The following is a 13190-nucleotide window of genomic DNA, read 5'->3' as shown; positions in this document are numbered from 1 at the left end:
ATATGCACACACTGCTCCCATATATTCCCTTGTGTATCTGAGGATTCGCTCCATCCATCCAATAAAACAGGCTCTAGCTTATTACAATAAATTTGTACTCCTTTGAGGTGCAAGAATAACAATAACAACAACATTCAATTTATATACTGGCCTTCAGGATAACTTAATGCCACACACAGAGTGGTTTACAGTGTGTTATTATCCTCACAACAATCACCCTTGGAGGTGGGTGGGGCTGAGAGAGCTCTGAGAAGCTGTGACAGACCCAAGGTCACTCAGGTGGCTTCAAGTGGAGGAGTGGGGAATCAAACCCAGTTCTCCAGATTAGATTCCTGCCACTCTTAACCACTACACCAAATTGACTCTCTTTTGTTTTTGTTACAACACAGCTACCCCTCTGGAATTAGAGGTGGGCACGAGCCAAAAAATGGCAGTTTATTCAATTTGTGGTTTGTTGCAGTTCACAAACCAAGTGAACTGCAACAGTTCGTGAACCTGCCACAGTTCGTGAACCAGTTCATTCAGTTCATGAAAATGTCACTTCTGGATCAGCAGAAGGTCTGCAGAGAGCCCATCCCACCGTTGCCTAGGAAACTGATTGACTGGCACCAGGCTGTCTGCAGTGACAAACCAAAATATGAACCAAACAAACCGGGCTAAAATTCGTCACAGTTTGTGAGAAATGCGCTCCCATGAACTGGTGGTTCGTGAACAATGAACCAACTCGGTTTGTGATGAACTTTGGTTCATAATTCACTTTTTGCCCCCTCTAGCTGAAACCTCACTAGGGGTCTCAGCCCAGAAGTTTATTTTCAAAGACTAGAACTGTGTCATGGAAGAAAAATACCCCCTGCACATGCACAGAAGTACAGCTCCTCATCACCAAATTAGTGCCATCTCTAGGACTCCCCCTCCACTGAATAGTTCAGGGCAGATTACCTGAATCATTGAGCCCACAACCCTTCCCCCCCCCCCACAGAAACAAAACAAAAAACAGATAAAAACAAAACAAAACTACACCTTCCATTCCCCTCTTTCCCCTCTTCCTTTTTCCAGCTTTCAGCCATACTTAATTGTATGTAACACATAAATGGGAGGGGGGAAGAGCCTGTTGGATAGACCAAGGATGGTTTCTTTGGTTTGGGAATACCATAGAGGAGTCCTTGAAAACCAGCTAGACAGGCAACTCCAACAGGAACAAGGATGTAGGTACCTGATGGAAAGGGCACCTCAGGCTGGTCTGAGCTGTCTTCTTTCCAACAACTGCTTGTATAGCACAGATGCCAATGACGGGTTGGGGAACTGATTGGCCAAATCAAATGGGACACAACAACCTATCGCTGTGCTGTTCCAGTGCCTTTTCCTCCTTTAGTTCTGGCTTCTTTGTAGAGTGATCCTAGCCAATTGCTGGGGGGTGGTGGTGGTGTCACATAGTCAGGACGCCGTGCAGCTACATCACTGTAGAACAAGGGAAGCTGATGTAGAGTGAAGTTAATGATTCCAGAACTGAGTATATGAGTAGCTGTATTGACTGTAGTGACTGTCATGAATCTGATAGTGCTGGGTGGAACAGTTAGTTCTTTACGCAACATCTGAACCATTCCAACTCATTTGAGCCCTGAAAAACCACCAAAGAGATGGAGGGTTGAATGATAAAATTGTTCTTTAAAGTTTCTCCCTTTTTCCAGTTCAGAGCTACATATAGCTTTTCTTACTGAAAGGGGCTGGTTTGGTTTGGTATGAAATGAATCTCAATGTCCACCAATGCTTAAGGTCCTTTGCTTTTCAAGACTCACGACTCAAATAGGGACGAGCCATTGTGATATGGTGGACCACCTGCTATGCATACAAAATGCCCCCGTTTTGTCCCAGTAAAAAGAATCAGGTACCAGTTCAACAGATGGGAAAGCCCTCCCTGCTCAAGACCCTGGAGCTGCTGCCAGTCAGAGAAGGCAATACTGGCCTTGATAGATTGATTCAGTAGAAGGCACTTCAAAGGCACACCATTAACTATGTTTAATTTTTATTATTTATTATCCTATCCTTCCTCCAAAGATCAGGACACATGGCTTTCTCTTTGTCCCTTTTCATCCTCACAACAACCTGCTAAGTAGGCTGAAAGAGAGGGCCAAGCTGGAAGTGACGAGCTACACTTGAACGGCAAGTGACCAGACTCACATGTATTCCTCCCTGTTCACTTGCGCTCCACTTGCGCTCCACTCGATCACGTAGTGAACAGGGAACAGGGAGGAATACATGTGAGTCTGTTCACTTGCCATTCAAGTGTAATTCGTCAGTTCTACCTTGGCCTAGAGTGACTGTCACAAATGTCACCCACTAGATTTCACGGTAATCAGGGATTCGAACCCAGGTCTCCCCCTATTCCAGCCCATTGTACTAGCCACTACGCCACACTGACTTGCACAACCTGACCCCCCCCCCCCATTCCTCAATTTAAGACAGTGAATGAGTGATCATTTGCAGCAAGTAGCATGACCACGGCAAAGGAGATTCTCCATTCCTGCTTTTGCTTCATTTTTTCCCCACTCCCTGCCTATGAGATCACTGAGAAGCAGCTAACATTGAACTCTTCTTTCTCTTATTTCCTAATACAAACTCTTTTTTCACTTGACCAATCAATGCAGTAAATTTTAAAATAAAGGTAGCTCAAAACAAAGTGGTTTGAGAGGAGGAAGTTAGGGAGAGGACTCAGATCCACTGTCAGAGATTTTCGTCTTTATTTTTTGCATCCTATGGTCATTTGATTGCCCATAGTAAATGTTTTTCTTTGCCTGCACTAATTGGTAAGAAAAATGCAGCGTTTCAGAGCGACAGCCCCCATTGGCTGAAGTCAGCACACTGGGTTGTTCTTTGAGAACTGTGAACCATTTTTCTCTCCTCCTAGTATGGATCTACCCTAAGCAGACCTCCAGGGTTCTGTCTCATATTGCTTGCTTTACAATGTTTATATGTTGCCAGTGGGACAGAGAACAGATGTGATGGATTAACTGCTAATAAATCAGATGCAGAGACAAACAAGACTCTTACTACCCTCCATATTCTGTTATGTGCAATGCAATCTGTATTTCCAAATGTGTTCATTTTGCCTTCTGCCCTCTGCTCCAAATCCAAGTATCACATGTGGCCTAATCCATACACTTTGCAAAACAGAATACTTGAGTGTAAAGGATCTTTTTGTATGAAGTTCCCTCTTGGATACACACTATAATGTGGTGAGGGGGCTTGAGTGTATCAGTGAAGCTGAAAGCGATATCATTAGGAGCGCGGACTCAGTCAAGAGACTAAACTCCTAGCAGAGTCATTCAACATGCAATGGTCAGCTCTGAAACAACAGATTAAGATGCATTCACCACCTTCAGGAATCAAGAGTCACATCAGCAGAAGAGAATTTACAGTTCCAGTGGTGATGTAGGTGGAGGAATCCTAGAAAGATAATTGCTGAGCAACAGCCGTGGTGGAAGGTGACATTGGCAGAGGATTTTTCAAAAATAGCAATGATACTTCAACTAACCCTGGTTAGTACTGAGCAGAAGATAAACCACTTCTGATCATCTCTTCCCTGGAAAACCGTATGATGAGACAGCCCAAAGCAAAAGAAGACGTAGTGCTGAAAGACGGGACTCCAAGGTCAGAAAGCACTCAATTGGCTACTGGGGAAGAGCAGAGAAGTACGAAAAGCACTATTCTTAATGATGGGACTGGATTAAAACCAAAATGATATCCAGTAGCTTACATGAACAGATGCAAAAGGAAAAGTCCAAAACTGCATGACACATATCATAGGAACATGGAATGTGAGAAGTATAAAACCACATCAGCTTGGAATTATAAAACGAGAAATGGATCGTTGTTGTGGGTTTTCCGGGCTGTATTGCTGTGGTCTTGGCATTGTAGTTCCTGACGTTTCGCCAGCAGCTGTGGCTGGCATCTTCAGAGGTGTAGCACCAAAAGACAGAGATCTCTCAGTGTCGTGAGAGATGCCATTAAGTTGTCCTGAAGGGCATCTATTCTATTAATCAAGGGGTCAACTTGTCATCTTATGTTAACTGAGTTAATAGATATTTATGGAAGGAAATTCTCATGTTTCTGAGGGAGGAAGTTTCACACCCACACTGAGAGATCACTGTCTTTTGGTGCTACACCTCTGAAGATGCCAGTCACAGCTGCTGGCGAAACGTCAGGAACTACAATGCCAAGACCACGGCAATACAGCCCGGAAAACCCACAACAGCCATCGTTCTCCGGCCGTGAAAGCCTTCGACAATACAGAGAAATGGATCATTTAAAAATTGTAATAATGGAGGTGATTGAATTAAAATGGACTCAGATTAGGTTATTTTCAATCAGAAAATTACAAAGTGTTTTACTTGGTAAATGATAAACTCAGCGTCAATCTAAATGTTACTTCTTTTATGAGTTCACTACAGAGCCAACCTATGCTCTGCACAGTCACACAGCAACTCTGGGGAATGATTTCTATTTAAAATGGAGAGCCTAAATGGCCTCAAAAAGCTGCCACCAGGGGAGTGAGAGTGCAACAACTATCAGACCATCACATTAATTGCCTATGCAAGCAAAGTGATGCTCAAAATTCTACAACAAAGACATCTTACCATATATGGAACAAGAAATGCCAGATGTTCTAGCTGGATTCAGAAAACAGAGATCATATTGCAAATTTGAAGAACCATGTCTGCCTCCACTGTTTCCCCCGTAGTAGAGATAAGTATACTTCACAACCATAGCTGCTAACTGGTAAACACCATTATCATTATGTTGCAGATAGTGGAAGACCTAGGTTGCCTGGCTGGATATGGCCAATGAGCTGCTAGCTTATGGACTCATTTCATGCCCTTTTTCAAGGGCGTTCTTAAATGCCGCAAAACCAACCAATCTGTCTCTTCTTATTACCCACTTATAGACAGTTTCCAGGGTATTCATAGCCATGCACTGCAGACATCGTTCTTCTTCCTGCAAAAGAGAGTAACAGAACCAATTAATGTTGGACTTTGTGGCTACCAGTTTCCCTTATAGATTGCTTTACAATGTATATCATGGATGTATTTATTTATAGTATTTATTGATGTATTTGATGTATTCATTGAAATGATTGTCATATGGCAGTAGCAATAGGTATTATATTACCCAGAAAGGAATATCTGATTGGAGTTTAGTAGTATTTATTATATAATACCTGATTGTAATTTATTAGTATTTATTGCACATGAGCACTTTGTACGTGTTGATTAATTATATATTAGCATTAAATTTCATTGATACACTCCCATGTGAGGCATGTCCTGCATTCCTACATGTCTCTACCACCTGGGAGCTTTTACACAAGGCAGGGTTCTAACTTCTTGGAGACTGGCAACACCTATATAACATTCTTTTTAAAAACTGATTTTGACATCCACCCAAGAGCTTTGTGTAACCCAGAAGCTCACATAATATACTGTGATCCCCATATGGTGAGTCTTAATAAAGTCATATTTTTATTATCCATGTAAATTTTATCCTACCAATATAGGCACCCCCGCCATGTTTATGTTCCCCCTCCCACTTGAGCTTCACCTTCCCAAACTAATGATATCAAAGGCTGGAGAGTGAGAGTCTCTCTACACATTGCTAAGTACCTAGGGGCGCTCAAGTGCAGGATTGCATGTCTAGTCCTCAATTCACGTGCAGGCTGTTCTTGCTCAATGCACGTGAATGCCAGTTTCACAGGAGCGCCCTTTGTGTGGCTGCATCTGCATGTGATTCCCGAGGGCAAAGTACCAATTCCGTTCTGGTTTTGCTGCAAGAACAAGTACTGTAGGCTCCCTTAAATTGCCACTTTGCATTTCTTTAAAGTGTGAGAAAGTGTCAAGATCTGCATTTCAATGAACGGATGTGGGGGAAACTGGGATACTTTTAGCAGTGGAGGAGGAACTGGTATCAAACACGGACGCAGAGCAAATTGAAGTGTGACTGAATGAGTGCCAAGCTACAAGTGACGAATGACACTTGCCTGGCAAGTGAACAGACTCACGTGTATTCCTCCCTGTTCACTTGCCCTCCACTTGATAACTTGATCAGCAAGTGAACAGGGAGGAATACACGTGAGTCTGTTCACTTGCCAGGCAAGTGTCATTCGTCACTTGTAGCTTGGCCCTGAGTGAGTGCATGGAAAGTTGGAGGGGGACACATGAAATGAGGTTCACTTGAGCGTCCCTAGGTACTGCTTAACATGTAGAGACAGGCGCAAGTTTCCTGCCATAGCCCTAAGTTCCAACTGACAAAACCTCGTTCTCTCCATCGCTATGTGCCGAAGTAACAGGCAAGGAATCTTACATTATGGATTCTGAATGTCACTGTTGGAATGCGATTACTCTCCTCAGAGGCGAATTTCGCAAATTTATTGCATGAATGCAGAGAGGGGAGCACTTTTGGTTGCTGTGTTAATTTCCAGGTATGATTGCAAAGAAATCATAAATGGAAAATAGTTTGGGCCAGCATCCTTGCAGTGCAAGATTGATTCCCATATCACATCCTGATAATGCAAAGATCATTCCAGAAGCTGAAGCAGAGCTGGGTCTTGTATATATGATAGTGGCAGAACAGCCTATTGGGGTCTTGAAAGAACTACCTTGCCCCTGAGACTGAACCACTGCTGATCTAAAAACAGAAATATAAGGAAAATGGTTCCAAAAATCATTAGAATGCAAATGGGTTCCGATTTTTAGAAATTGCCAAACCTAACAATTTTATAGCAATTTAAGTGCCATAAAAGAGTTAAGGGACTAATAGTGTCAAGATTCCTTCCTTTTGATCCTTCTTTCCCAGTATCTAATCTTCTCTCCTTCCAACTGACTGCTTTGTTGTGCACAAATCTTGCCAATGGAAGGGGGACGCTCACAGGCCTGGGATGGGGGCGTTACTGATTGCCAGTCCATGATACGGCATGGACTTGGAGCGAGCAGGAACATGAACATCACTCCCATCCTACAGTCACTCCATTGGCTACCTATCAGTTACTGTGTTCAATTCAAGTTATTGGTTATATTACATACAAAGCTCTTCAGGGCTTTGGTCCGGCATACCTACGGGACAACCTCCCTCCCTATGTTCCTCCATGGCAGCTTTGCTCATCTGAACAGGGTCTCCTGCAGGTGCCAGGCTGCACATGGGTGAAATCAACTGCAGCCCATACACGGGCTTTCTCTGTGGTGGCCCCTACCCTGTGCAATGACCTGCCTGAGGAGGTCAGGACAGCCCCCGTTCTCCTGGCTTTCCGCAAATGATGCAAAACTTAATCATTCAAAAAGGATTTTTACTCAGATAGGAGAATGGTATTGTAGGAAGGGGGTCTCAGATGCTTCGCTAATGAGTTAGGGACCTTACATATTACCTGTTGCTTTAAATATGTACTCCTATGTACCACCTGTGCTCCATGTTGTCTAATGTCAGTCCTAGAATTGATTATGTTCTGTTTCAGTATTTTTTCTACTCTGTATTGTATCATTGCTTATGTTATGTTTTTGTAAACTTGTATTTATTTACCCTATGGCATTGTTTATGGAAATGTTCTTGACACTGTATGGAAATGTCCATAATTTTGTATGGAAATATCCTTGATACTGTATTGAAATGTACTTGATATTGATTGTACTAATCTCATACTGTATAATCCGCGACTCTTAGTGTGAAAGGCGGACTATAAATTAAATAAATAAATAAACTGAGCTAATAAATATGGACCTTGATTGAGATGTAACCCAATCTCAGTTGGAATAAGCTTTTTAATCATTTGTAGTAAATAATGAGAAAACTCAGCTCTCCAGTTTTTCCCTCTTCTACTTCCTAAATCAAAATACCTGATTTAGGAAAAGAAAGTCACAGATCCCTTTGTTATTAAGATTTAAATGTAAGCCTCAGCATTTGAGATCATTACCTTGGATTTATGGCATTCCTTTGGGCATTATACGGTGTCATGATCTGGCTGTGCCAGGAAGGCCTAGCAAGGCCTCAGAAGACTGTTAGCAGTGGGAGTAGGCCTGCCTACAATTCCCAGAAGCCCCTGGGCAGTTTTGCCACCCTTTTTGGCCAATCAGAACATGGGGCTGGTGCTATATAAGTCTGGGAGGAAAAACACCTGTGTCCTTTCTCCCAGGGAGCAGCAGGCCAGAGGAGGTTTCTCTAGGGGGAGAGGCCCTCATCCAGGTAGGGTGAGAAGGCAGGCCTGGCAGACAGAGGGACCGGGAGTTCAGTCACGCTGGGGCCTTTGGTTTATTTTGCTTTCACCCATCTGTTGTTGCTAAGGCACCTTGTTTGCTTGTATGTTTGTTGTTTGATTAACTGACCTCCTTGTAAATAAACTCTTTTGTTTGTTGTTACTCTGCAGGGTCCTCACGCCCATTTATTGGCCAAGCTATGGAGGTCAGAAGGGTTGGGAGGATACTCTGAGCCTTCCCAAGGGACCCCAAATCCCAGAGTGGTGGCAGCATAAGGTGGCCCACCCCACCTGAGGCATGACATACGGTCATAAAAATAAAGAATTAGTAGTTTGACATCAATATCATCTGTGTTTACTCATGTTATGAGGCTGAAGGCAACTCAACAAAAATGGTACTCCTTCTCCCCAGCCCACCTATAAATGCATGGAAATGTTCAGCATGTCATACCAAAGGTATTAATAGAAAGGCAGGTAAAACTATGGACATGGGAAAAGGGACGTGAAGATCTCTTTCCATAATTGGTTTTGAAAATGGTCACTGGTAAAATATTGAAGCACTAAAGGGTTTTTTAGTGCTGGAAGACTCCATGATTTTCCAATATATTGCCATTATCATCTGGTTTCCCCCTCTGATTTTTCATTGACAAAAGTCATAGCCTGATCTGTACACAAATGATGTACTTGAGATATTGTTGCTATTGCCCTACACTTCTTGGGGAGCTAAGTTCAATTGATCTCTTCAGGGTGTATTACCAGCACACATAAGGTTGCTGTTGAGGAAAGAACACTAGAGAACTGGAATGGAGTTGTGGACCTCTCTGGGAGTCCCAAACCCTAAATGCTTCCTTTTGTGTTATACAGGCAATATCATCCCCCCCCCACCTCTCCTCGCTCAGCTTGACCCACATGACAAGGTTGTTGTTTCGATGTGAAACATAATTGTTATATTCCTGTACCATGTTCCCCTTTCAATCTTACTACGAAAAAGTGAAAATCAACACAGAACTACTGGAGAAATTGCATGTCTCATGAGAGGAGACTGAGTGGAACTACACAAGATGCAGGGGTGTATGATGGGTTCTACTAGGTTTTCTGGGAAGTGTAGTTTTTTAAAAAACCTACTGCTCAATGTGATTGGCAGCCAGGCAGAATCACAACTGGAGGGAGCTCCTCTGGGAGCTCGGAATGGGGGATGACAACATAACAAGAGGCAGGAAAAAAGTTGAGGTTTTTTGCATGCGAGGGAGAATCTCAGTCTCTCCCACTGTTTTTCTCCTGGCAGGGAATCGCACCTCTGATTTTCTCTTGCACATGGCTTTTTTCCTGCTGCCTTCTGTTACATCCCCCTGCCTCCAAGCTCCTGAAGGAAAACCAAGCCAATGGATTTTCTTACAAAGAACAGCCACACAACTGAAGAGATTCTCTCTTTCAAAAATCCACTTGATTAATTCTCCTTTCTCCCATTTTTATCCTCAAAACAACCCGGTGAGGTAGGTTATGGTAAGAGTACATGACTGTCCCAAGGGTGCCCAGAAAATTTCTGTGGAAGAGGGGGGATTTGAACCTGCACCCCCTTAATCCTAGTCTTACACTCTAACCACTACACATACTGATGGGGAAATCATGACTAACTGGACCATGGGAAGGCAGACAAGAAGAAGAAGCAGAAGCAGAAGAAGAAGAAGAAGAAGAAGAAGAAGAAGAAGAAGAAGAAGAAGCCACTTGTATGGTAACAGATCCACATTCCTAGACAACTTTATGAATAGAGATGGGCACGAACAGAAAAAAAAACTGAACATGATGTTCGTTGTTCGTTGCCATCCACAAACAAGGACTCACGAACAACCATAAACATGGCCCTGTTCATGAACATGTTCATGGTTGGCTGTTCATGGGGGCCAGCAGGCTCTCCTCCAGCCATCATCCAAGTTTGTTCAAGAGCCCTACTGCACCACTCCCAGAAACCTTACCTGAGCAGGCAGCAGGAAAGGTACCAATAATAAATAATAGCTTGGGCCCAGAGCCTGGCAGCAGCCCTGGAACTTGAAGGGGTAGATCCTTATCCTACCACACACAAAGAAAATTCAAGCTCCAATGCACTCTATCAAAATGCCAACAGCAACTGTCTCTCCACTGTCTGCAAAGTCAGAGCTGGGAAGCCCCTCCCCCCTGCTCTTTGCTCCCTTGTTGTAACAAATTTGGAGCTCCAGTCCACACTTGAAAGGAAGACCTGCCTATCAAACTAAATTGGGCTTAGATTGGGGTTTCCGGGGTAACAGCAGGAGTTCAGACAGAGTTCAGACAATCCCTGCCTAAGTTGCCAAGGGAATTGATTGCAGGTGCCAGACTGCCTGGCTTGACGAACTGCAACGAACAGGAATGAACGAGGCTTGCAATGCCCACCTATTCGTTTAGAATGGGGACTCAAGAACAGCTTGTTCGTGAACAGCAGATTGGGCTGTTCATGGCTTTTTTTTTGTATTGCTGTTCGTGCCCATCTCTATTTATGAATACTCTGGCTAGTCGATGAAAACTATCTTACTAAGATTCTATCTTGGAGGGCAATTCTGGGTTACTTTAAAAGGTCTCCAGATTACTCCAGAGGGTAGCCATGTTAGTCCATTGAAACACAGCAAGACAGAAGTTCAGTTGCACCTTAAAGACTAAAAGACATTTCCCTCTCTCGTTCTGTAATTTTCTATAAAAATTAAGCAAATTATTTTCTGTTTTCCCATTGTATCTGAGGACATGGAAGTAGAATAAGTGTAGTTAGCCTTTCAGGTGCTGATGGACTTTTCTTGTGTTTCTTTTAGTCTCTTGTCTAGCATTACCACTTTTCATGGAAAGAAATCAAATCAGAACGCGCCACCAAAATGTGACAGAGAGCAGTAACTCATTAGTGAATATTCCTGTATGATGCACATGTTTGCAAACAGATTTGTTGCATTCACATGTACAGTTTTAGATGTACTTTTAAAACTTCTTTGGAATCCACCAAGAAGAAATATATGAAATGATCCCTACTGGAAAGACTCGAGAATCACAAAAGAACCTCTGGTTGCTCCAAAAACAGAGAGATCAGGCATGCAACAAGCTCAAAGCATCAATTTTTGGGGGGAGGGGGGAAATCCATCTGATTAAATGATGTATTTCAAATGGGAAGTTAAAGAATCTGTAAATTTCCAGTGGGAGACCCAAGTTCAGTCTTTGAAGGGAAATGTGTTTCTTTTTTAAAAATGTGGCTTAATTCCTTTTAAACAAAACAACATTTTCTTCTTCTGTTTCAACATACTTGATCGAATCCCACATTGAGTCGTCGAAGACTTAGCATATGGTCCCAGAAACTTCAAGTGGATCTTGGTCCAGCTCTCCTAAATGTCGCTGCTGAAAGGTTAGTCGGAAGCAAAAGACCTGCTCATTTGACCATAAGCCTGACAAGCATAGCAAACAGATGGCATACAGCACACCACCATGCCATATGACATCCGCTGGTTTTTATTTATTTTTATTTTACTTCATAGTAAGATAAATGATATATTCCCCATTACTATGTATGGATGTGAAAGTCGGAAAGTGAACAAAGCTGACAGGAAGAAAATTGATTCATTTGAAATGTGGTGCTGGAGGAGAGTTTGGTGGATACTGTGGATGGTCGAAAAGACAAATAAGTGGGTACTAGATAAAATCAGGCCTGAATTCTCCCTAGAAGCTAAAATGACGAAACTCAGGCTATTGTACTTCAGTCAGATCATGAAAAGACAAGATTCTCTGGAAAAGTCATGCTAGGAAAACTGGAAGTCAGTAGAAAAAGAGGAAGACCTAAAACAAGATGGCTTGACTCAATAAAGATCCAGAGGAGTTAGCCATGTTAGTCTGTAGTAGCAAAAATAGAAAAGAGTCGAGTAGCACCTTTAAGACTAACCAACTTTACTGTAGCATAAGCATCTGATGAAGAGAGCTGTGGTTCTCAAAAGCTTATGCTACAGTAAAGTTGGTTAGTCTTAAAGGTGCTACTCGACTCTTTTCTATTTTTGACTCAATAAAGAAACCACGTCCTCCAGTTTGCAGGAGCTGACCAAGTCTGTTAATGATAGGACATTTTGGAGGCCTTTCATCCCTAGGGTCACCATAGGTTGGAGACAACTTGGCACATAACACACACACACGTTTTACTTCGTTTATACCCTGCCTTTCTCCTCAGTGGGAACTTGAAGTGGTGTACATTGTTCTCCTCTTCTCCATTTTAACCTCACAACAACCTTACATTGTAGGTTAATCTGAGAGTGTAAGACTGGCTGGACATCCAGAAGCTTCCATGGTAGAGTAGGAAATCAATTCTGGGTTGCCCAGATCCTAGTTTGTCACTTTGGCCACTACTACACCACACTTGCTCTTGGTTGGTAAACACCCTCTTTGCCGGCTTTATGGCCCAAAGCAGCGATCACCCACATGGCATCTTTGGGTATCATGGTAGCTACCATTGTTTTTTCTGGTGCCCACTTGTTTCTTTGGGGGGGAAATCCAAAGGGTCTTGAACGAAGTAGAAAAAAACCAGGTCTTTGGGTTGCTTCCTACCAAAGTGCTGGCCATAGCACTTTGGCCATAGACACAGATTTTGCATGGAAGGAGAGCCTTCAATAGAAGCACACACAGGACCTATTTCATCAGTTAAGCCTGTGTCTGGACTGTACCATTTGAGACTGCAAGAGAAATATTTCCAATTGAATGGTTCCTCGTCCCCCAAATTCCCTGCCCATATAAAACCACTATGAAAGGGAAAAGATTACATTATAATGGCACTTCCTTGATGTGCTTGTTTTCTGTGTGTGGAGATATTTCTCTATATGGACAATGCAGTCATGTGATCCCCACTTGTTATCTGAAGTGATAATGCCTTACCTTCTGAACTAAGCCATCACCATCCCATGGGATTTAAGCAGCCTAACTTTTTACA

This window comes from Eublepharis macularius, chromosome 15 (assembly GCF_028583425.1).
Source record: "Eublepharis macularius isolate TG4126 chromosome 15, MPM_Emac_v1.0, whole genome shotgun sequence".
NCBI lineage: Eukaryota > Metazoa > Chordata > Lepidosauria > Squamata > Eublepharidae > Eublepharis > Eublepharis macularius.
The sequence above is the reverse complement of the archived record's forward strand: the minus strand, read 5'-3'. Positions refer to the sequence as shown.